This window comes from Carcharodon carcharias, chromosome 6 (genome assembly GCF_017639515.1).
Source record: "Carcharodon carcharias isolate sCarCar2 chromosome 6, sCarCar2.pri, whole genome shotgun sequence".
Taxonomy (NCBI): Eukaryota; Metazoa; Chordata; class Chondrichthyes; order Lamniformes; family Lamnidae; genus Carcharodon; species Carcharodon carcharias.
The window spans coordinates 157142968-157170040 of record NC_054472.1 but is presented as its reverse complement, the minus strand read 5'-3'; positions in this window follow the sequence as shown (position 1 = coordinate 157170040).

Genomic DNA, 27073 nt, shown 5'->3' with positions numbered 1-27073 from the left:
CCACAAGTGAATTCTCAACTGCCTGATTGGTTCATAATGAGGCGGGCTTTCCCAGGAAGAAACAGTGCAGGTCTCTCGCCAGCTCTTCAGCCAGCAGCCGAGACCCCAGTTGTCTCCATAAATCTCCCCCAAAGTCTCAGTTAACATCTTTAACATCTTATATGTTACACATTATATTGTGCATCATTCCTTAGAAAACAACATTTTATTCAGTATGCCATGAACAATGTCAAGGGAAAATTTCCAATAATTTGTTTTATATCACTGAATTTGTTCATTTGGCTTATCACTATAATGAGATCATGTATTTACTTGCAAAGTGTCTGAATAAATCAATTCCATATTTTGGGTGTATATTTTTTTCATCTTTTTAACTGGAGTCTATAAAAGGCAAAAACAGGGAAAGTATCCAGGGCGGACGGAATCACTGGCAAGGCCAGCGTTTATTACTTATCTCTAATTGGCCTTGTGAAGGTGGAGTGAGGCGCCTTCTTGAACTGCTGCAATCTATCAACTGAAGGTGTTCCCATAGTGTTGTCTTAGGTTCTCCGTAACATTTTTGTTAGGATAACTGAGTCGCTTGCTAAGCCATTTCAGAGGACCAAAAACAGTCAACCACATTGGTCTGGATCTGGAGTCACATCTAGGCCAGACCAGGTAAGGACAGCAAATTTCCTTCCCTACAGATCAGGTTGAATCAGACAGGTTTTCATGACAATCCAGCAATTACAAATTTATTTAATGAACTGAAGTTAAATTCCCCAGCTGCTGTGGTAGAATTTGAACTCATGCTCTATTAATCCAGGCCTCTGGATTGCCAGTCCAGTAACGTAACCACAATGCTATCATACCACTGATTGCAAGACACAACTCATGTTTGTTGCTCTCTCCTGTGCATATTGCGCACAGCAAAGTGCTACAGAGAAGTACACAGTATTCAGCCTAAAGCCAATAAGAGACTAACATGGCCCTAAATGCTATATCTCCAAACATCTGCTACTTTAGTTAATATATGTAGCATGTCTAATTTGATGGCTAACCTAAGATACAACGTTTAAACAGATGAATATCATAAGAAGGCCTCACAGGTGAACAGATGGCAATAAAAAAAATGACTGGTTAAGTGATGTCCGAAAATAAATGTTACAGGCTCCCCAATGTGCTCTGTTAAGATAGCTTCTCATAAGTTCAATGAAATATAAATGCTCCATATTTTTTATATCATTTTCAGTAACAGTTATTTATTTGAGAAACTTGGGTAAAATATCAGCGTCCAAAGTAGAGGGCACCACCTATTCTGACTCAGGAGAACAGGGGACAACATAGGCCTTTCTTCAATTTCCACCCAAAATGGAGATGAAGTGAGCTTCAGATGGCCTAAGCTATTTTTAGGCCAAGCCTCAGTTGAAGTTCTGCTGCCAGATCGGAGTAAGGGGGGTTTCATGAGCTGACAAGAGGCCAGAGTTGTTTAGTCAGCCCAATGGGAAAATTCATGTTCTTCCTAGCCCCACATAAATACAAAAGGAAGATTTCGTGGGCCTTTTCCTTGGCGGAGGGGGGGCCTCCATAGTCTTTTTAATCAACACTGGTTAGACCACTCAACAGCCAGAACAAATAAGCAGAGCACCTACACTGTATCCTCCCACCTATTTGAGCCTGAAGTTATAGCTGTGCTTTAGGATCAACGTGGAAACCCAGTTTATATATTTAAGCAGCCTCTTGTCAGAAACCAGCAAATGGATTGCTTGCCCATTTAAGGCTGGTCTAAAAATTGCACCAAGCAGGCCTTTGTCATCATTGGGTGGCCACCCATCTCCCCTGAATTTCAATTGCCAGCTTCCCATTTTTCAGACCAAAAATGGCAATTGAAAATCTCCCACACCCCACAAATCAAGTAAGCAAGCTTCTATTTAAAAATCTGTAGACTATAGAAGGAGATGGAGGTAGGGGGCGCTAGAGTCTAACGTTTTGGGAAAAAGTTAGTGTGCAGAGAAGAAGAAAGTCATACCTGGATCCTGGGAGTCCAACGTAAATGTAGGGCGGAATTATTCTAGATTTGCACTAAGTGCAGTAACGGGTGTGAGAAAAGATGTTTTACCCTCCTGCCGTAATGGTGGATTTTCGCAGCGATTTCATCCCCTTCCCGACACATCTTGCCTCATTAATAATGCATTCATGGGAAACACGCCAGATTGTTTGCGGACGGGCTCAGATTTGCCTGCCACTCCATGACCTCAGAGGTTCCTCACTCCAAACGCCATGTTTAAAGCGCAACAGAGCACAGACCACTTAATGTCTACACACCAGGATTGGCCCCAAAAGCAAAGGTGACAGCGGCCCCCAAATTTAGTGATGCCTCTCTGGTGCCCCTGTTGGGTGCAGTGGTAGGCCGCCACAATGTCCTAACCTCCGTTTTGGCAGCAGGAGGTCCACCAGACCACCAATCTGGCCTGGGAGGCAACGACATCAGAGGTCAGCACCAATGGAGCACAGAGGAGGTCAGCCATCCAGTGCAGGAAGAGGTGAATGCTCACATCCGTTCTGCCAGGGTAAGTTAACCATCTCATCACTCACAACAAACACCCCCAAACCCATCACACATCCACAGGGATCTCACACCACAAGGGACAACACCACTAACTCTCTCACACACCCTCACATCACCATCAGGCTCATATCCTCTCAAGCTCATGTCCCTCATCTCGTCCACGGCTCCGTTCACCACACAAACACTCCATGCAATGGCATGTGTCCTGCTCACACTCTCTCCACCTGTTTCCATGCAGGAGAAGCTGGTTCACAAGAGCAGACAGAAGTCCCAGACTAGGGGTGGAATGGCCCATGTTAGACTCCTCACTCACTTTGAGGAGCGTGCCCACATGGAGGTCTCTGGGGAAGGATGGGGAACGCCAGCAGAACATGGAGATGCGCACAGACTGCATTCCATCACGGTAGCCATGGGTGAGTTCCTGAAGGGCAACACAAGGGGAAAACAGGACACCACAACGTTCCTCCAGGTGCTCCTTTCCCTCGAGGAGTCAGACCAGGACCCTTGAGCACCGGAAGGGAGAAGGAATGGCACCCCGGATCATCCACTCAGGAATCTAGAGGCTGTCCACTCCCTCCAAATCCTCTTTGCCTGTGACCCCTACAACCTCATCCTCTATCATCGGGGGACAGGGGACAGTCAAAGATAACCGGGGACCTCAAGGCCTCAGCTCTCCAGAGGGTGCACGTTGAAGTCATCAGAAGGAACAGGGCCAATTGTTGCACAGTCTGTCTCCACCCCTGCTACGGATGTCAGGGCAACACCTAGAAGTTGTAGACCTAGAAAAGTTAAGAAATTCTGATCACAAGTTATTACACAGGTGAACACAGTTTGTCACTTTATAACCTGAAAATGTACACACTTCCACTGAATAATGTGTAATTGTGTCTTTCAGCTTCATTTACAGGCTTTGCAAGTCTCCAAGCATCCACCATCGCCCCCCTCACCCCCACTAGCAGTTCAGCTGCACACAGCCAGACCATGAGTGATTCTGGAGGGAGAAATATGTGTGTGTGTGGCAAGATCTTTCGGAGCATCCTGCAAGCATTCTCCCATGCATGCGGAACCTCCATCCATCTCAATGTCCCTGCCTGCTGGGGTTCGCTTTCAGTTGTCTATCTAAGCTGACCTGCATCTCCACCCACCCACTGATCACACTACCATGCAGTACTTGTGCCCATCCAAAACGAGGCTCCGCTCACTTTCGACTTGCACAGCATGGTAGTCATTAAGTTTCTGAATAACTCCCCTGTCCTTTCCCCACCCCCAGTCACCCATGTCCTTTCCCCCATCACAGTCCACACTCCCGGCATCACCTTCCACCTCCCCACTACTAAACCACAGCCCGAACCCTTGTCATTCCAGGACGCCCATGTGAACATACACATTCCCTACCTTCCTGAAAATCCCAACCTCGTCCACATTGACCCCCCCAGCCTCCTCCTTCCCACCCCAGTTCCGTGTTTGCACCCTCCCACCCTACCATTCCCTCTGCCCCCTCTCACACTCACTATTTCCTCCTACCAAGCCCACCTTATGTTCGCTCCCCAGGAGGCATTCATTGACTCCACAAACCCCTCCCTTGCACATTCAGCTGGATATTCCCCCCCTCCCTTTCTCCTTTCTCCACCCTTACTCCCTCCTCTGCCCTTAGTCCCTCCTCCCCCAAGCACCTCCCCCCCTCCAAACCCCCTTCTCCCCCAGATACCCCTACTGAACTCCATTCCTTACACCTTCCTCCCCGCTTACACCTACCTCTCCACCTGCAGCATTCCCCACGTTACACCTCACCGCTTACCGTGACGCCCAGCGCCAATGGGAGTGGATGATTCCGGCCAAAGATTGAATAAGTAATTACCACAGAAGTGTAAATTTCACAAGACGGGTAAGGAGTTACACAGGTTTTGAGCTGCTTTATTAATGGGAAACATTTATACTGCCTTGATGTGTTCGTTTGGATGGTCCAGTGTAATGTTAGCTGGTATATATGGCATAGAACCTTCTGAAACAAGGAAACTAAGTTGCTAGTGCCAACCTTGCTATGTTTTTGTCCTTCCTCATGTTGAGATCACGCCTCAGGTATATAAACTGGCGACTTTCGCCAGAGAAATATCAAATACTGCCATCCACTATTTATGGGAGGTTAGCTGGTGCCATCCTATGTCTCAGCTATCAGTTCCAATGCAGAGTCTACAAGTTTATGTGTGTGAATGATATTTAACATCAACCTTCTTAAGGTTTGATGGACTTACAATGTATGACCAATGACCAAAATGCACAGCGTGTTCTTTTGATGATATGCAATAATGAAATTCAAATGAAGCTTTTGCTCAAGGTTACTGGTAAACTGAATGCAAAAAAGCAAAACCAAAATAATGTATGAACTTTTTTAAATAAACTGATAGGGATTTAATTCTGAAATCAGAATTGGTAACTATTGTGTTAGGGAATCAAACACAGCTGATGGAAGCAACATGGAACATCCAACTGAGAATCACTTTGAGTAAAGTCTCGCATTTGTTTTCTATTTGCATAAAAGGGACTTATGAAATGTGAAAAATGCTTTCTGCTGGATCAAGCACAGAAATCCATTGCTGGACAAATTATGACAATATTGTAAGAAAATATCGTGGCAAGTGGAGAAGGCAATTCAAGAACTGATTCTACCTGTGTCACTGAAAATCCAAATATCGGCTTTGAATTTTAAACATTGCTTTATTAAAGACCATTCTGTTCCTATTCCCAAAGGCCTAGTGTAGACGTTTCACTACCAACGCTTAGGAAATTAAAGAAAAATTGAACATTTGCCAGGAATGGCTTTCCATAAGGAGTAAAATACAGTTCAAAATCAGATTAGCTTTGAATATAGCAGCATGATTGTCCTTGCTGTAATAGACTTTCCCTAGTGTATGGTAGAGGCTGCAGAAGGGATGAATCTTGTGTCAGATATGTCTCAAGAATTTCTGGTGATCAACCAAATCTTAATACATAAGAATGTAATAAAGAAGGGATTGACAATAAAGAAGGGACATTTGGCCCCTTAAGTCTGCTCTTTCCACCCTATCATGAACTCTTATCTCACTTGCTTAATGTATGAAGGGAAGATTTTTCAAAATTAATCCCGCAAGTCTCCAGAATATCTCCCCGTCCCATGTCTCCATCATTCAATCTCCTGTTGCTCGTTTGTACAATTTCTGGTGATTCAACAGCCTGTCATCTTCCTTCGAAACAGGCCAAAATAAGACAACAGCCCCAAATTTCTTCATTTTCTCAGCGCAATGATAATGTAGCTTTGGTTTAATGCTGATTTTTCAATAGAGAAAATTTGAACTTAAGTGCTTAACATTGATTTATAAACTATGCCTGTGTATCTTTGATTTTTTTGTACCGATTTAGTGAGAACTTCCACCGATTAACATTGCTGCACTCCCATGGAGTGTTGTGATTGGGCTGTAGATTTTTGCCTAATAAAGCTCTCCTTAGTTTGTTAGATGTCAACCCCAACTATCCCAACTTCACACAATATATTTTGCAGCTAACTGTAGCCTTTCCATACTCCTAGAGTAAAATCACCTGCTGAAGCATCCACCCAGGCTTTATACAGCTGTTCTCATCTGATTGACTCAGTAATATGGCATACATTTGTTGAATGCTGGTGGAGTCACTCTAGGCCTAAAGACTTTCCAATATATGAAATGATTCTGAACAGTCTTAGTGCATATCTGATAATGTTTCATATTGGAGAGTTGAGGGCTATTAGGAGCTGGCACGAAAGAGGAGTTGAGGCCTGGGGCAGATCAGCCATGATATAATTGAGTGGTGGGGCAGGCTGGAGGGGCCAAATGGCCTACGCCTGCTCCTATTTCTTATGTTCTTATGTTCTCCTAATGTTGTCCCCAGGAAGGACAAAAGTAGTGTCAAAAGCCAAGAATCGTGAGCAACATGGCCACTGATGCTCATCACCTAGCTAATTGAATTCATCTTAACCTGTCGAAATTTCACAATTACCTACTGAATATTTCACTGCAGCAACAAAACATCATCCAGTAGCCTTGTTATTTAAGGAGTGAAAAGCCTGGCTACAGAACTCTATCAAATGTCTTGTCTCTTCTCTGAAGTCTGAAACTCCATCGCAGCACTAATATTACCACTTATCTTATTTACTCAATAAAGCATATCTATTATATTAACGTTCAATATGTTCTGTTATTAATTCCTCTGCTGAAACCTTTCAGGTCTGCTTCACATTCAACAGTGATTAACAATTGGAACAGACTTCCAAATAGACTGAATGGGCTTCCTCATCTATATCTATTTTGTGATCTTGTGAACAGCTATCGTGACAAGTCAGGCAAGGAGATTTCATTGGGACATTGGATTGTTTTGACTGGCACTCAAAGTTGTCAAAAATTGAGTAAATATTAAGAAGGATATTTATGGTCAGCAGGAATGACGTAGATTATGAACCCACTTAAAGGTTGTGTTTATTATTAGGAGAGACATGCATCAAATAAAGTGACATTTTAAACCAAAAAAACCAACCAACATACTCGCAATACATAAGTCTCAATTCCTGAATTTGCTGCTTCTCCCTGTCGTGTTAAAAACTCACCAAATTAATTTATTGAAATTAGATTTACCCATTGAATATCAAAAGAATAAAAATCTTAAATGCCGGAAATCTGAAATTAAAATCAGAAAATGGATTTGATGGAGGGGGAGAAAAAGGGACAGAGAAAGGAAGAGAAAAATTGTCATGTGGGCCCCGACATCAAAATTGACTTCCTTTCTCTCCCAGATGCTGACTCATCTGCTTTGCATTTCCAGCAATTTTCCGCTTTTCATTTCTTGAACACCAAGATCCCACCTCCCCTCACACCCCGCTTCCATGCAGACGTCACGCTGGGCAGGCCTTAACTGGCTCGCCCACGAAAAATGGCGGTGTGCCCCCAATCAGGGGTACCGATTGGACGGCCGCCCACCCATGCTCGCTCCCACACTTCCCCAGAAACACATATACACACAAACACACACACACACAAACAATCACACACGTGACTGTCCCATTTATGCTATCCTCCTTGGAGTGTAAATCCATCTTGTGCGGTTATGCAGAGCAGATGTTAGCAAATCAGAAGCTTTGCCATTGGCTTTGATAAAAAACAAAATGGACTGGATCATATACAGGCTCAGCCAATTCACTACCACCCAGCTTCCACTGCTGCTCAAGATGGCTGTGTACCCTTTTAAATTGCATTCTATTCCTTGGAATGTTCTCATTTGTAAGGACTTTTCCGCCTCCTTTTCTCTTTCTAATTGCTTTCCAATTTATGACCCCTGGCTCAGTAATCTGCCAGAAGCTTGCAGCCACCACAGTTAACAAATAACATTTCACTGCCAGGACTTTGTGCCAAGGCCTCTGTTGGATCGGTTAAGTCAGTTTTCTTTACTACTAATCAAAGCCAGATTTCAGGCCATTCCCTTTGTTTAAATTAAAATGCTGCAGAGCTTAACCCAAAATTTTATAAAGAGTTTTCCATATTGCTTGTTGCTCAGCAGGAAGATTGAAAATAAGTTATACAACATCCATTAGAGATTTCTTGAAAAAGAAGTCTGATGATGAAGCGGAGTTAGTGATGACAGTTTGCCTTGTGAAAAGCATCAAATGTTGGGAGGGTTTGATTATTTGCTTCAATTCACTTCACTTAGGATCCCATTGTTGAGAAAGTCCCACCGTTAGTTCCAAAACCAAGACACAGCGATTAAAAACAGACACCTCATTAAATGGTGTTTCATAAATCCAAAATAGATGAAATTGTTCTTCCACCATCAACAGATTTAGTCAGCTTAATTTGTAATACATCTGAAGCATTATTAATATAGTGACTTAATTTTTTTTCCACTTGAACTCATTGAATCCAAGATTTGATTCTTGAAAATTGGTGAAGGAAGCTGAATCGACTTCTATATTTAGAACCTTAGATGTAACAGTCCTGAAACATTGACATAATTCAAACTGTCACTATGTCAGAGCAACACCATTCTACTTGATGTTTTGTTATCGTCCTCGGCTGCCAATTGGATTAAGGTTTTGGTATAGTGTCAGATGAGATTCAGAATGCGCACTATGAGGTTTATGTGAAACACACCCCATTATCATTAATGTCACCATACAAATCAGTCAAGCGACAGATAAACAAATGAAAAAGTACACTTCACTCACCCAGGTGATGTAGTCAATTTGGCTGACCTACAGCAAAAAGGCAAGAAGTTGCATGTATATAGACCCTTTTAGGACCACAGAATGTCAAAGCACTTTACAGACAATCAGGTATTTCTGAGGTGTAGCCATTGTTGTAATGTCAGAAACGTGGCAGTCAATTTGGGCATAGCAAGGTCCCACAAAAAAGTAATGCAGTGTGTGTTTGATCTACACAAACCAGAATGCCTCCAGGTTCAGATCTGGCCTCTTGCTTGTTTAGAAAACTTCAGTGTCTCCAGACTATAGATGAGAGGATTTTGTTCACTATCCAGTGACACCTGCTGGAAAGTACTTTCATGGGTGAGTGAAGACCAGGTTTGGCTGTGGTGCTCCTCTTGACACTTTAGGGTCAAATTCACACATAAAGGTTACCAACTTGGACAAGGTATGGAAGGTGACCAACACCCATGAATTTGTAAAACAGCAAGGATTCTTCATCTTTACCATAAGGCGAAAGAATGAAAGAAAATTGAAAAAAAAAAATTAATGAGAAATAAAATTGAAAGCTTTGTTTAAAGAAAAATGTAAATTGAGTCAACCAAAACAAAAGCTGGAGAAATAGGGTGGTGTAATGGATCAAATAAGCTCTTTGTTACTGGGGTTCAAATCCAACCCCAACAGGAAGAAGGTATCTGCTGCCTGCTGCGGTAGGTGACGTTTATAAAATGAGTTTGGGGAGGGTCAATCTAGTTCCAAGTGTACATGGGCACAAAAATGCTCTTAATTTGACCCTAATTGCACAGCCTGAATGGGTGATGGAAGCAAATTCCATCATAAGTATCAAATGGGATTGGAGAAATATTTGAAGGGGAGAAAAGTGTAGTACTATGGGGAAAGAGCAGGTAACCAGTGCAAATTTGGTAGCTCCTTCAAAGAATCAGCACAGGCACAATGGACTAAATGGTCTCCTTCTGTGCTGTTTGATTCGATGAATTAGCAATGCCATTCAGGCAGAAAGCGAGATGTGGGAAATAATCCAGTAGATGGTGCTGTTCTGAGGTCGGGGTTGAGATAGGGGTGGTGAAAGTTTTTCATCAACTGGCGCACAAAAGAGGAAAAAGCAAATCAGCAACCCTTGTTACACACTGCCCTATTTTCTTTTTGAATGGCTTCAAGACAATTTCATCCACATTGTTGAAGCAGAGCCGAGGGATAAAGATCCTATGTCTGACTGTGTAATACTAAAGTGTAACAAGGGATAAAGATGAAACTCAGCTGGTAAATTCTCTGCTCACTGTAGAACTGAACAACCTGTGCTGCGATGAGCTAGCTGATCTCAAATGGAGTGGCAGTGAGGTAGGTACAATTGGCCTAATTGCCCAGGACATGGCCGGAAGGAGTACCCAGTGACTCCTCCTGGGAAGTGAAAGTGTGCAGACGTCACATAAGGAGAGAATCGGACTCTGCTCTGATATCCCTGTCAACATGCATTGTCTGAGCTCACATCTATAGAATGGTCACTCAAGCAGAGTGCCTGGATCTTATTATGGGTTAGCACTTCCATGACACAGGTGGACTGGAGAAAAACAAAGATCAGGTGTGACAACCTAATGGGGAAGCTTTCCCTTGTTGAGTATTTTCAGCAAAAGTATAAACATCTTCTAAAACTCATAAATAAGTGGTTTAAAAGAGACCAAGTTAGCACAAAAAACACTTCCTTTATTTTTGCACAAGGGGTCTAGTGAGAATGCCAAGTGTAGCCATCTAGTTAGAATTGTTGTGAGTTCAGTTTCAATAGGTTTAGGACCTGTTTTTTTTTAAACTTTGCATCCAAAAAAAGCAGGGTTTTGATTTCTGTTCCTGAGATGTGGACAGTATTTATTGCTCTGGCAAGTTGTGAAATTGAATTCATTGAAGTCTGGTAATTTGTAGGCTGGTACCAGGAAGAAATGGCCATAAAAGCTGCTGGATTATTATAATAACACAGCCAGTTCACGAATGTCCTTCAGGAAAGGAAACTGTCACTCCTACACAGTTACTACATATAACTCCAGTTCCACACACTGCTTGACTCTTACTTCCCCTAGAGTAATTTGGAATGGGCAATAAATATTGCCTGGTCAAAACCAATAAAAAAAAATCTCTCAGCAAACAACAGGCATTAAAGCTAATGGAACTGAACAGAATTGTCTGAATAAGTGAGCAAGTTAAGGTAAGATATGTCAGTGGTTTACCAACGGCACCATACAAGAGCTAATGATGATACCTTTAAACGTTAGATATTGAAGTTAGGAGATGCAAGCTCCTGATTCCTCCTTTGGGACATCGAAGATGTCACGTTGTATCATTGTTGGATTGTTGTCATCCTGGAATTTCAGTTTGCCACGTTGTGTCTCATTCCTATAAATTCACGACAGAACACGAGGTGTGAGAGACATAGTGACAAGGCTATGTGTCTTCACAGAGAGCCTAAAGATGAATAATGTAGAACTCAGATGGTAGCACTGGTGGCAATGAGCTCACAGGTCAATGTTAAGGACAGAAGAAAATCAAGGATGCAAGAAGATCACTGGTCCCTAAAAGCTCAACCTTCAGGGAATAACTCTCAGATTATTGCATCTAATGTATTCTGCATATTCAGAATGCTCCTCCTCTATTACTTTGCTCAGTAAATGGTTCCAAACATTTATATTCTTAGTACAGAAGTTTTTCCTATATTTTGAATTTACTGTTCACTAAATTTAACATCTTCTCTGACAATTTTTCTTCATATGCTTCGAAATAATAATTTCCGCCACTCGTAGACATTTAGTACTTCATATACTTTAGTGAGATTCCCTCTTTATTGACCTCCATTTTAGATGTTATAACTCAATCTTTGCAATCTTTCTTCTGACCTTTACACTTCAAGTTAATCTTGGTCGATTTTCTAATAAGGATAAAATGAAACTGGGGGCACGCGCAGCTTTGAAAAAGGGTACGGCGGTGCTGCAAATTGGAGAGACCAAACGTAAACTGGCCGACCGCTTTGCAGAACACCTGCGGTCTGTCCACAAGAATGACCCAAATCTCCCTGTCGCTTGCCATTTTAACACTCCACCCTGCTCTCTTGCCCACATGTCTGTCCTTGGCTTGCTGCATTGTTCCAGTGAAGCCCAACGCAAACTGGAGGAACAACACCTCATCTTCCGACTAGGGACTTTACAGCCTTCCGGACTGAATATTGAATTCAACAACTTTAGGTCGTGAGCTCCCTCCCCCATCCCCACCCCCTTTCTGTTTCCCCCTTCCTTTTTTTTTTCCAATAAATTATAAAGATTTTCCTTTTCCCACCTATTTCCATTATAAAAAAAAACCCCACTAGAGCTATACCTTGAGTGCCCTACCATCCATTCTTAATTAGCACATTCGTTTAGATAATATCACCAACATTAACTTTAACACCTATGTGTTCTATTGTACTATTGTCATTGACATCTTTTGATGATTTGCTTCTATCACTGCTTGTTTGTCCCTACAACCACACCGCCCCCCCTCCACCTCTCTGTCTCTCTATCTCTCCGCCCCCCACACACACACCTTAAACCAGCTTATATTTCAGCTCTTTCCTGGACTCGAACTCAAGTTCTGTCGAAGGGTCATGAGGACTCGAAACGTCAACTCTTTTCTTCTCCGCCGATGCTGCCAGACCTGCTGAGTTTTTCCAGGTAATTCTGTTTTTGTTCCCGAGACATACAGGTTGGGACTGTAGCAAAGTAGTCAGGACTGAAAATGTATATTGTGCAGCATAGCAAGGCAAAATTTATTTGCAGCCTACACTTTAACAGTTTCTAACATTCATGACAAATGCAAAACAAATGTGCATACAATCACAATGGATGTGATCTCACATTATCAAAGGGCATTCAGACACAGTACTGTAAAATAATAACACTGTTTAGGAAAGTCAGTTTTTTGACCAACTGTAGATATGGACCTGTCTGTGGGTCATCTCTGTGAAAAATATTGGTAATGGAGTTTGAAGCTACAGTATTTCACACAGTAAGAGCAGCTTTATGTTCAGTAATACCTTTGTGTTCTTCTATATCTGTCCTGCTTCCACTCAAAATTGAAAATACTGACTGGTATATTTGATATAATACAGATGGAAGTTTCTTTTCCATTTGGTTGTAAGGAGGGAAAATCATTTTCAAGTTGGTTGCTAAAGCAGCAATTACACTTGTTTGACAGCACCATTTTCACTTTACACCATACCTGTATGTGGTCTACATCATGTCCCATTCAGTCAATGTTGTCGCTACGGCAATGGCAATTATTCTGTACCATTTATGTTAGAACTAATAGTAATAATAATAATAGGATATTTATCTCTACCTATTTATTATTATTATTTAGACATTTAACAGACACCATTATCCAAGGTGATTTATACTACAAACACTGTACTATACCCTACATGTATCAGGCACATTCGAACAAGAGAAGTATAAGGTTAAGTTAGGTTTTAGGAATGAGTTTCATTAGCTGGGGACACTTCTGGGCATACTGTTTCCCTAGGTACATGGTACCTCATCCAGGGACTGTACAGTCACCCTAACAAAACAGCTAGCAAATGGGTCCTGTATGGAAAAGTTCCTGCAGATGGGTCTTATAACGCTAAAGTGAGGCTAGTTGCTCAGGGTTTTGAGAGCGACTAAGTGATACAGATGTTAGAGTGGACTCTCCCACAGTGGGAAAAGTATTCCTGAAAGTCCTTGTAGCCCTTTTGGCCATATGCTCGTGGGGTTGCAGATCAATCGACTTAAAAGCCGTATTTTTGCAGGGTAAAATATTTCAAAGAGAAGTGTTTCTGAAACCATCTAAAGAAGCAAGCAATGCAGACGGAAAACTAATCAAATATGTTTGTATCCTGAATGAAGCTGTGAGGGTGTGGCATTTTTCAGTGAGGTCTGTTTTGCTGAAAGAAGGTTGTGCTCAATTAAAAGCAGATCCCGCAATGTCTTACTGCTATTAAAGAGGGAAACTTTTAGGCATCTGCATGATGCATGTTGATGATTTCTTATGGGGTGGTACTGTGGAATTTGAAAAATGTATTATTAATTAGATGAAAGTGGAATTTAAGATTGGAAGCCAGGTTTCAGGAGCTTTCAAATGTATTGTTTTAGACACTAAGTAGAATAGGCCTGGAGTAACTTTGAATGAACAATGCTATTTAGCGAGTGTTACTCTTAACCTGGTTAATTGTGCTAGATCATCACAGAAGAAACAGAGCAGTTGTGAAGCTTGATTGGTCAGTTAAATTGATTGTGCAAGGATGCTAGCTTTGATGTATGGAACTAAGTACTACGATAAATCATCTTAAAGTCAAAGATGTTTTAAGGGCAAATAAAAGATTTTTAAAAATTAAATATGGAGAAATGTGAGGATGCGCTTCCATCCTTTGGTGACTCTAAAAACATGAAATTAATTGCTTTTAATGATGCTTCACATGCTAATCTACTTGATGGGTATCCAAGTACCATGGGTTTCATGATACTTCTGGTGGGTAAAAGTGAAAAACGTTGCCCTTTAGCCTGGGAAGTTAAGAAAAATAATAGAGTAGCTTTAGTTTTTCAGTACTTCAGTTGTGGAAACATTGGCTATTGTGGAAGCATTGGACTTGGGATTCTATTTGTCAAATATTTCAGGGGAAATTCTTTTTCAAGGAGCGTACTGGGAATAGTTTGCCTATTACATAAATAATCACTCCTGACAAAACGTGTAAGTGAAAAAAGATTAAGGATTAACCTTTCTAGCATGAAACAAATGTTAGAGAAAAAGGAAATTTGCAGATTAGATTGGTTGATGCAAGTCATTTTACGTATTACAAAAAGGAGGGCTTGTACCAAAAAATTGTTGCGGGTCCTAGAAGAGAGGCATTTTGTAATGTAATGCTCAAGAGAGAATATAGAAAATCATTATTTTCTTCTTTGATTTGTTTTGTTTGTTTATGAATGTTATTTGTTAAGTTTTATTTAAAGAATAAAGGAAATCTGTTAATTGTATAGATTAAGGTTAAATGTCCACAGCAGGGATGTATGGCTGGGGGTGGAGGTGGCGGGCACTCATTGGATAATTGGTTGTACACATATAAACAGACACTTATTGATACCGATGGTGGGTTGTAGAGTTGGGAGCTATATATCTGTAATGTCTCACTTTGTGCATAAATTTAAAACTGAGTAAAGACTAACTTCTGGTCTCCTTCACCAACGGACTATAAGAAGCTTAACAGCTAAGAGGATGTTACCCCCTCAAGGAAGAACTCAGGGGCACAGTTTTAAAATAAGTGGTCTCCCATTTAAGACAAAGATGAGGAGGAATTTCTCCTCTTAGAGAGTCATTAGGCTTTGTTATTTACTTCCCCAAAGAGCATTGGAGGCTGGATCATTGAAAATGAGGAGCTGGTGCTTGCTATCATTGGAGTTAGCATGAGGTGAGTGCTAGGGCTGAAATAATTGAAGGTCACGGTTGGTCATTGCAAATCCTGCTTCTCACATCTCACTTCTCCTTCATCCTATAATCTTTTCTAAGCTAAAAGTTGTAAATGGTGTAAGAGTACACTCCTTACTTTCCCCTCCTTCCCCTCACCACAAATCTATCTTCTGCGTTTCTCCTTCCAGATACCCAAGAATTCTAACCTGACTAGGCAGTGGTGAAAGAGAAATGTGGCAGGGCAGGAAGATAATGATGAAGAAGTGACGTCATCGCGCTCTCTCACACTCACAGCCATTAGCTCGGTTACTGACAATGTGCTGAATTTAGAGGATGGCTTAGAGGCAGGATCTGCACATGGTGAGACACAAGTGGGCTGCAGCTAGGATCAGGGGAAAGGATAGTGCAGGCTTCAACTCATCAGAAGCCAAGGTTGCACGCGAGATCCACTGCAGAGGACTTATGAGGAATTTGATGGAGTGCTTACAGAATAAGGCTGAAATACTTTGTGCATTAGTTGGCCTGCAAGGAACTGTAATATGTAAGTACTGTAATATTCTCAACTAACTCCAGAACATGTGGCTGAGATTTGCAGAAGCTATCAAACGCAGGGCATCAGCAGTTTAGGTGAAATGCAAAAAGATGTTTATTGTAGCCTGTTGTACCGAAACTTGACCAAATTTAGCAGCTTTGTAAGGCACATAGACTTTTCAAAGTAAGTAACCTGTTAAGCGTTGCAGGCTGCTTTTTCACAGGTAAACAGTGTCACTGGACTAGGACATGAGACAACATTTTTGAGGCCATGAAATGTTTAGCATGGAAGCCCAGTGTCATAAAATACAGCTAACCACAACAGACAACCACATTTTAAAAGTCATTATGCTTCCTGGAACATAATGTTAATTAATGTGTAGAACATTAGTATGAATTCAATAATCTGATAAGATCAATTGGACTAGATAACCATTATGAGCACAGTGACTACAGGCAAATACAAACAAGGAAGCTCTGAAAGATAGTTTACAAATCAGAGACAACATGTTCTGAGGGACTTGTGGAAAACTGCCCAGGATGAATAATGTCAAAACTTAATTAACCAAAGACAGAAAGCATGATGGTTCTAGGAGCTCATGAGGATGTCAGGATAGGTTTTAACCCCATGGTTCAAGCAAAGAACTTGATGCCTCATTGGATACTTCAGATTAAGAAAGACTGAAAAAGGGCATAAAAGATGTTTCTTTTTAAAGGAGCCTGGCGGAGTCTGGCACCAATTTGACTTTACACTTTGACTAGAGTCCATCGAGTGTGAAAGTGGTGACTGACTCCATTAGCATATGTGTGGACCCATTCATGATGCAATGCCTGATGGCCAATGTCTTCACTTCCAAAAATCACCCAATGTCTGGATGTAGCACTGAAACATCAAATTGTTCACAGGCAAGCTCAGGCTGCTGCCATCATTGCTGCTGATGTAGCTACAAAGAAGCTTGCAAGGTGTTACAGCAGTTCAGTAATCTGTCCTTCACCACATTGCTAGGATTGCTGAGATGCCACCCTAGGAAGTGGCAGTGGCTTGGTGGGGCAGGAGCCTGTTGTCACCTCTCAGAATGACAGCATTTGTACTCCCACCACTGACACTCAGCCAGTGTCTTTCTCCTGCCAGGTAGCCAGCCAGTCCAGATTTCTGCCATAATAATAAAAGTAAAATTCTTTGGATACTGGAGATCTGAAATAAAAACATAAAGGACAGAATTTTGCCCTTGGCAGGGGTGCTTGGCGGTGGCAAGCAGGGGCGGTTGGGAAGCTGACCGCCGCACGTGATCAGCACCGTACTGCGATTTCACACAGGCAGGCCAATTGAGGCCCACCCAGCGTGAAGTACGAGCGGGAGCGCTGAGCGCTGCCTGTGCGGGAGCAGGCGGGAGGTGGGCGAGAGGGCCAAGTGTGAACTTCGCGCATGACCACGAGTGAGCGTTTCAATCTCCTTGAAGCACAGAGCTGACTCAGGGAGATAAAGAGATATGAAAAACCTAATTTAAAAAATAAAAATGTAATGAAACGTGTCCCCCTCATGTGACTCTGTCCACATGAGCAGGGACGCTAATATTGAAAAATTGAAGTTTTTATTTTATTTTTATTTGCTTTTGGAAACCTCATCCCACCCATGAGATTTCCAAAAAAATGCAAAGGCCGCTTAGCCTTTCTGCCTACCCACTAACCATTACGTTGGCGGGCAGTGAAAAATGTAATTTAATTGATTACTTATTGGCTTAACAGGCTGTAATGAAGCTATTAATGGATATAATATCTCGGAAAATATTTTTCTTTTAAAGTAAAGGTTTAGTTTGCGAGTCTGCCTTAATTGGATTAAAGCCAGCTAGTCTGGGTAATTTGATATGTATAATAAAGGCAAAATACTGCGGATGCTGGAAATCTGAAACGAAAACAAAAAGTGCTGGAAAAACTCAGCAGGTCTGACAGCATCTGTGGAGAGAGAGAGAGACAGAGATAACGTTTAGAGTCCATATGATTCTTCTTTAGATCTAAAGGGAGGCGGAGATGTGGTGAAATATAAACTGATTAAGGTGGGTGGAACCGGTGAAGCTGAATACTTCTATCCAGCTTCACCGGTTCCATCACGTTTAATCAGTATATATTTCGCCACATCTCTACCTCCCTTTAGATCTAAAGAAGAGTTATATGGACTTGAAACATTACCTCTGTCTCTCTCTCCACCGATGCTGTCAGACCTGCTGAGTTTTTCCAGCATTTTTTGCTTTGATATGTACTAGTTTTGATATGTAAGAGAGATAGTATGCATTTGCATTTTTTTGAATAAAGCATTCAAGAAGTGTGGTGAAAACTTGATGCCTTTCTAGCAGCTACCAAGCAATATGTTTATATTACTAATAAAATTGGTACAACGAATGGGGTTTCATTGTAAAAAGGTAAAGTTCAAAGAGACGGGTGAGGCAATGAGAATTTGAATTCAATCAGTGATGTTAGGTATAACTTCAGTAGTTTTCGGGTGTGCAGGCAGAGGCAATATAAGATTAAAAGGCAGCTGAAAGCCTCGAACAGGTTTCACAGTGAAAAGAACCTCATTTTGAATTTGTGAGGTGAAAATGCTTTGCCTGATGTTTGGTTAAGTCTATGGGTTGCTGTTGGCTTAATAGAGATTAATTTGGGAATTTGTTAAAAGTTATGATAGTAGTAATTTGTAGCCATGTGTACATATATTTTAACCTGTGTAAATTAATAAAATGTTTCATTTAGTTTAATCTAAAGCCTCAAGAATTGATGGTCTGATTCCTGAATTCAAGGTCGCATCTCAAACCATAACACTTAAAATTATAGTTTATGACAGTTGTTTAAAGTTTCCCTCTGGGATTTTTAAATAACTCCGCTTTACCAGCTGCATCGGTCATAACACAGGCCTTTTAATGGTCGGTGGGCACACTGCCGGCTCTGGCACGCGCCTGCCGACTGAACTATCGTGCAATTGCGTGTTGATGTTGGCACGCTCGGCCGGTGTCAATGTGGTTTCATGCTTGAGCAGGGCGGGCAGGCACCTGCCCGCCAAGCGAAAATTTCTGCAAAAAGTGCTGGAAAAATTCAACAGGTCTGGCAGCATCTCTGGAGAGAGACACAGAGTTAACATTTCAAGTCCAATATGACTCTTCTTCGGACCCAGTTCGAGGTAGTACAGACCTAAGCTGGCCTTTTAGGGCCAGAGATGATCAAAGTCATCCTGTAAGGCTGTCTGGAGTCTCTGCCAATGAAAGCCATTAGCCAATCTGCAGTCATTGGTGTAGCGCTGCATAGGAGCACTAGGATAGGCAAAAGAATTTAGCTGACTTTTGTGTCTAATATGGAATGGTTTCATTTACAAATTTGGTTTGGAATGTTTGTTTTGTGGTGGCTTTTAATTCAACTCTGTGGCCAAGAGGATACTGTGAGATGGTCTGTAACAGATGGAAGGGATGGTGTGGTGAATAGCTAATTGGTGTAGCTTTCACTTGTACCAATAGTTGGATGAGTCAATCATGGACAGCAAAGGCAGAAATGGGCTGTACTGGGTGCCTCATCCTTCCCTCTTTCTCTTTTCACTCCTTAGCTGGTTGCTGGGTATCTGGTGTTAAGTCCTTCAGTTTAGCAATGTTGTGCAGAATGCAACAGATTACCAGCAACATTGGCATGTGATCTGTTGAATACTGCAAGGCTTCTCCAGTGTGCTCCAGGCAGTGGAAGCATTGTATAAGCATCCCAATGATCTGCTTGATTACATATCATGTGGCATCATGCCTTTCATTATATGAACACTTCCTAAATGTGCATAGGTTGCATAGCGGAATCATCACTCATGTGGTCAAGGATAGCCCTTGTTGCTTAGTGGCTATACTCTGGTTTGTCGTGGTAGCTCATATGCAGGTGGTGCAGTGGATTGCTGCAGAAGAAGGCATCATGATTAGGATACTACAAACATATATAAGAATGAGGAGCAGAAGTAGACCATTCGGCCTTCAAGCCTGCTCCGCCATTCAATAAGATCATGCCTGATCTGATTGTAACCTGCCGCCTACCCCCGATAACCTTTCACCCCTTGTTAATCAATAATCTATCCGGCTCTGCCTTAAAAAATGCAAAGACCTTGCTTCCACTACCTTTTGGGGAAGAAAGTTCCAAAGACTCACGACCCTCTGAGAGGAAAAATTCCTCCTCATCTCTGAATTAAATCAGCGACCGCTTATTTTTAAACTATGGCCCCTAGTTCTAGATTCTCCCACAAGAGGAAACATCCTCTCCACATCCACCCTGTTAAGACCCCTAGGATCTTAAAGGTTTCGATTAAGTCACCTCTTATTCTTCTAACTCCAGTGGATACAAACCTAACCTGTCCAGCCTTTCCTCATAAGACAACCTGCCCATTCCTGGAATTAAAAGCAGAAAATGCTGGAAAAGCTTAGCGGGTCTGGCAGCATCTGTGGAGAGAGAAACAGAGTTAACGTTTCAAGTCCGTATGACCCTTCTTCAGAGGTATTAACTTAGTAAACTTCTCTGAACTGCTTCCAACGCATTTACATCTACTCATAATACTCATTGACCTCCATGAGATGCTGTGTCTGGTTGCACGAGTTGGAGATTGAGGGACCGGAATCTCGTCTGGTTGTGGTACAACTCAGAGTTGACAGGCAGCCACCAAAAAAGCAACATGCATGTAGTCAGTGGAACCCTGCACAATGGGCAAGCCTGCAAACCTTGCAAAGCCATGTGCTTCCTCTGTCTGTGTCAGTCTCGGGTAAGAGAGAATGAAATGTATTCAGCTCTCTTGAAACACAGAGCCTCAGGCCCCTTACTCAACGATGGATGGCGAACTGAGAGATGTTGCAAACCTGGCATTCTCCAGTCTGAAAGAAGCCAGGCACATAAAAGCTCATGGCCAGCCACCTTCACAGCCACTGGCAATGCCATTCTTGGCTTGCTCTGTGGCTGAAGTTGTGGCTAACAGATGGTAGAGTTCAGTGAGAAGCTCCTTGTGGAAGCAAAGGCACCATTTCTCACTAAAGTTCAGGTCAGGGATTTGTTCTCTGAACACTCCATCAGCACGTGCCACATCACATCTTGCAGGCTTCAGCAACTTTAAACAGTTGGAAACTGCAACATACTTCTACAATCACAGCAAGAGCCAGTAGACACTAGCCAAAAAGTAGATGACCATCCTTTAAAATAACATTAGTTGGGTTGCTTCCTGCTACAGAACTTATATTCAGCTGTGTAAGGGTAAAAGGGCGTTAGCTGGAACATTGAGCTCCAAAATAGCCGCTGGTGTCAAATCTGCTTATTTCTTCCCACTTTGGCTCTTTATCGTTACTTAACAAGCAAACCGCACAGCCCAATGACATTGGCCAGGATTTTCCAGCTCTGCTGTGGTGGCCCAGCTAAAAGTCCAGTGACTTTCAATGGGAACAGACGATCCCAGCAGCGGGTGGGACTGGAAAATCTCACCCATTGGCACCACAATGTAACATTAACTTAATGTCGGGTGAGTCCTGCGCTGTCTGTAACCCAGCAGCAAAAGAATATCAGGATGCCAAGACAACCTTAAATCACTTGTTTCTATTAGAACCCCTTGAGAACTAATACCAATTCCTATCAAGATTCTGCCGACTTTTAGTTGGCAAGTTCACTTGGAACTTTGTCAAGTGCTTTCTGTAAGTCTAAATGATATAAAAGGAAATTTTACTATTAAGAATTAATTAACCAGGTATTGCATTTTGGAAGGACAAACCAAGATAGGACATACAAAATAAATGCTAGGCCACTGAGGAGTGCGGAGGAACAAAGGGATCTGGGAGTTCAGATACATAATTCCCTGAAAGTGGCGTCACAGGTAGACAGGGTTGTAAAGAAAGCTTTTGGCATACTGACCTTCATAAATCAAAGTATTGAGTATAGGAGTTGGGATGTTATGGTGAGGTTGTATAAGACATTGGTGAGGCCAACTTTGGAGTATTGTGTGCAGTTCTGGTCGCCTAACTACAGGAAGGATATCAGTAAGATTGAAAGAGTGCAGAGAAGATTTACTAGGATGTTGCCGGGTCTTAAGGAGTTGAGTTACAGGGAAAGATTAAACAGGTTAGCACTCTATTCCTTGGAGCATAGAAGGATGAGGGGAGATTTGATAGAAGTTTACAAAATTATGAGGGGTATAGACAGAGTAAATACGAGTAGGCTCTTTCCACTTAGATTAGGAGAGATAAACACGAGAGGACATGGCTTTATGGTGAAAGAGAAAAGGTTTAGAGGGAACATTAGGGAGAACTTCTTCACTCAGAAAGTGGTGAGAGTGTGGAACGAGCTGCCATCTGACGTGATAAATGCGGGCTCACTCTTAAGTTTTAAGAATAAATTGGATAGATACATGGATGGGAGAGGTCTGGAGCGTTATAGACTGGGTGCAGGTCAATGGGATTAGCGGAATAATATTTCGGCACAGACTAGAAGGGCCGAATGGCCTGTTTTCTGTGCTGTAATGTTCTATGGTTCTATAGTTCTAATATTATTGGCAATTTCTTCAAACATCAAAGAAAGTTTTGCGAGCAGAATCTATACCTTTTCAAAATCCATGACTGTTCAATGTGCTGTTACTGAACAGTTAATTTTCAACTTCCCCCCAATCTATTGTTAACCTTGGAGAATTACTTACCGCTTATTGCTGTGGCCACGACAACCCTCCCATGGCAAGCCTATCGGAGGGGTGATGGAACCAACCTTGGAATCAGACGGTTGGACCATTTGCAAAATAAATCAGGTTCCTGTGATGTAGGTAGACACTCACTTAAGCTATTATAAGATGGTCTTAGCAGAGCGAACACTGCACACACTCTGTCCAGTGTCAGCTGGCAGTACCGTTGAAGAGGCTCCAGTAATAAGGCTGCCTTTTTATGGAGCCAGGAAGATCTCATCCGGGCTCCACAACCAACTGGGCTGTTGCAGCTCCAGGTTTCCCTCAAGTGATAGAATTGCCTCCCCCAGGGGCCTGTCCTGGGTCACTAGATTTCTGCCTGCCACCCACCAGCACAATAATAATCAGGTCTGGTCCACAAAATAGTCAACCACCCAATGATTAAAGCCTACCTGTATGTGTTTCTGGGAATGAGGGGTAAGGCAAGAAGAGCAGGTAGGTGATTTAAAGGCTTTTCCTTTCCAATAAAAAACACCGTTCTTATCATAGGCACATCACCTCCAGTAAAAGCAAGTTCTCTACAGCATTTTCCGTTTTTAATCTAACACTTGCCTGCTTTGACAAGAGGCCCCAGTGGATCAGCAACAAACCCAAAATTGTCAGTTTTCTCACTTAAAAGAGTTGCATTGTAGCAAGATGAAATACAATGAAGCTGTTAGTTTAGGGATTGACTTCGAACACAGCTATCTGGAAAACAAGTTGCGTATATATGTATGCGTGTGTGTGTGTGGACGGAATTTTACGACAGCGGGAGTTCACGTTCCCGCTGAAGTCAATGTCGTTTAGGATGGCTTGCCACTTTTTATGCCCCTATCCCCACCACGACGAGGCCATAAAATTCCGGCCTGTGTGTGAAGGAGTGAATGACCCACTTATAATGAGAACATTGCTATAAATGGACTAACATCTGCCTTTATTTATCTGACGTAACCTGACTGAACATGTTATGTTTTATATCACTACACCGAGTTTGCTGCAGTGAAGCTCAGAATGAAACAAACACAAACACCTGAACAAGTTGTTTATACCAGTTCAGCACCAGGAATACGAACTGTTTATGCTAACAACTTATCCCACTATGTGACTTCCTTCCCCAGAGGATTTTCTATATAAGGAATCCACGTGCAACTAATCTAATTGCTAATTCAGACTAAATACTGTCAAATATTATTAAATAATCACAGCATGAATCTGTAATTAGTCATTTTCAGCAATTAGAACAAAAATTAGATTCTTATTTGCAACTGCAACTGAAGAGTTTCTCTGTTAACCCTTTCACCAACTCACTCTACTTTAATAGAAACCCTCAGGGATTATCTCAATCCTATACCTCCTCCTTCAAATGCATAGAGTTTTACCATGATAAAGATTGGATACCCCTTCATTTTCAAAGCTTGTATTTTAAATTAAGGGCATTTTTACTGATCTGTGCATTTCCCCAGTGCCTCAATGAGTTTACCTTTTGCGTAACAAGAATGAATAGCACCTTTAGCATTGCTAACATTCCAAGGAACTCCACAGAAAAGAAGCACCAGCACAAGTTATTTTTATTCATTCATGGGATGTGGGCGTTGCTAGCTGGGCCAGCATTTATTGCCCATCCCTAACTGCTCTTGAGAAGGTGGTGATGAGCTACCTTCTTGAACCGCTGCAGCCCATGTGGTGTAGGTACACCCACAGGGCTATTAGAGATGGAGTTCCAGGATTTTGACCCAGCAGCAGTGAAGGAACGGCAATATATTTCCAAGTCAGGATGGTGAGTGGCTTGGAGGGGAACTTCCAGGTAGTGGTGTTCCCATGTATCTGCTGCCCTTGTCCTTCGAGATGATAGCGGTCATGGGTTTAGAATGTGCTGCCTAAGGAGGCTTGGTGAATTCCTGCAGTGCATCTTGTACATGGCACATATTGCTGCCACTGTGCGTCAATAGTGGAGGGAGTGAATGTTTGTGGATGTGGTGCCATTCAAGTGGGCTGCTTTGTCCTGGATGGTGTCAAGCTTCTTGAGTGTTGTTGGAGCTGCACTCATCCAAGCAAGTAGAAAGTATTCCATCACACTCCTGATTTGTGACTTGTAGATGGTGGACAGGCTTTGGGGAGTCAGGAGCTGAGTTACTTGCTGCAGGATTCCTAACCTCTGACCTACTCTTGTAGCCATAATATTTATATGGCTAGTCCAGTTCAGTTTCTGGTCAATGGTAACCCCAGGATGTTGATAGTGGGAGATTCAGTGATTGTAATGGTATTGAATGTCAAGGGGTGATGGTAAAATTCTCTCTTGTTAGAGATAGTTATTGCCTGGCACTTGTGTGGTGTGGATGTACTTGCCACTTGTCAGCCCAAGCCTGAATATTGTCCGGGTCTTGCTGCATTTGGACATGGACTACTTCAGTATCTGAGTATTCGCAAATGGTGCTGAACATTGTACAATCATCAACAAACATCCCTAATTCTGACCTCATGATTAAAGGAAGCTTATTGATGAATTGGGGTTGAAGATGGTTGAGCCTAGAACACTACCCTGAGGAACTCCTGCAGTGAAGCCCTGGAACTGAGATGATTGATCTCCAACAACCACAACCAACTTCCTTTGTACTAGGTATGTCCACTTAGGGCCTTGAGGTTGAACATAACAAAAGGTCCTGGCAGTTTTGTCACCAGTGGACCTGGAAGAGCCATTAACAAGACCATCTCATAACTAGCCCTAATGCATCCTAGAGACAGCCAGCAGCCAGCCATTCTATTTAATCCTCCCACTATAAGATCATAAGACGTAGGAGCAGAAGTAGGCCATTCGGCCCATCGAGTCTGCTCCGCCATTCAGTGAGATCATGACTGATCTGATAATCGTCAACTCCACTTTCCTGCTTTGTCCCCATAACCCTTGATTCCCTTACTGATTAAAAATCTATCTATCCCAGCTTTGAATATACCTAATGACCCAACCTCTACAGCCCTCTGCGGCAAAGAATTCACTACTCTCTGAGAAAAGAAATTCCTCCTCATCTCTGTCTTAAATGGGCAACCCCTTACTCTGAGATTATGCCCTCAGGTCCTAGACTCTCCCACAAGGGGAAACAACCTCTCAGCATCTACCCTGTCAAGCCCCCTAAGAATCTTTGTTTAAATAAGGTTACCTCTCATTCTTCTAAGTTCCAATGAGTACAGGCCAAATCTATTCAACCTCTCCTCATAAGAAAACCCTCCACACCCAGGATCAGCCTCATGAACCTTCTCTGGACTGCCTCCAATGCCAGTATATCTTTCTTTAGATAAGGGGGCCAAAACTGTTCACAGTATTCTAGGTCTAACTAGTGCCTTGTATAGCTTTAGCAGGACTTCCCTATTTTTATACTCCATTCCCCTTGAAATAAAGGCCAACATTCCTTTTTCCTTCCTAATCACCTGCTGAACTGATATGCTAGCTTTTTGGGATTCATGCACAAGGGCTCCCAAATCCCTCTGAGCTGCATCTTTCTACAGTCTTTCTCCATTTAAATAATATTCAGCTCTTCTATTCTTCCTGCCAAAGTGCATAACCTCACATTTTCCAAGATTTTGGTCCATGTGCCAAGTTCTTGCCCACTCACTTAAGCTGTCTATATCCCTCTGTAGACTCTTTGTGTCATCCTCACCACTTGCCCTCCTTCCTATTTTTGTGTCATCTGCAAACTTTGCAATAGTACATTCACTTCCCTCATCCAGGTCATTAATGTATATTGTAAATAATTGTGGCCCCAGAACTGATCCCTGTGGCACTCCATTAGTTACAGTTTGCTTTTCTGAAAATGCCCCCCTTATCCCAACTGTCTGCCTTCTATTAGTTAGCCAATCCTCTATCCATCCTAACATACCACCTCCAACACAATGGGCTTTCATCTTATTAAGTAGCCTTATATGCTGCAACTTATCAAAAGCCCTTTGGAAATCCAAATATATTACATCTGCTGGTTCCCCTTTATCTATCCTGCTTGTTAGCTCCTCAAAGAATTCTAATAAATTTGTCAGACATGATTTCCCCTTCATGAAGCCATGCTTTATTAGATTATGTATTTCTAAATGCTCTATTGCATCTTTCCCATTGACAGATGTTAAGATAACTGGTCTAAAGTTACCTGTTTTTTGCCTGTATTAAAGAAGCACTAAAAGCATAGAATTATTGAACCTTACAGCATGGAATGTAGTCATTGCTCCCATTACACCTATGTTTTCTCTCTGAAAGCACTGTCCAATTTGCTCAGTTCCCCTATCATTGCACACTTTTAACTTCACTGAAATATTTATCCACTTATCTTTTAAAAGCTATTGAGTTTACATTTATTTTTTTTGTTGGAATTCTATGCCAAAACAACCATTTGCTTTGAAGCAAACCTTCTCCTAACCTCTTCAATTGTTCTTTTGGTGATGGTCTTAAGTTAACACCATCTAGTTACTACCTTGCCAACCAGTGGAAATAGTTCTTCACTATAAACTCAACAAAATCCCTCATAATTGTTTTAACAAAATTGCATTTATGTAGTATCTTTCACAATCTCAAAATTCCAAAGTGCTTTACAGCTAACAAGATGTTTTTGAAGTGTAGGGAGCGAAATTCAACCTTGCCTCA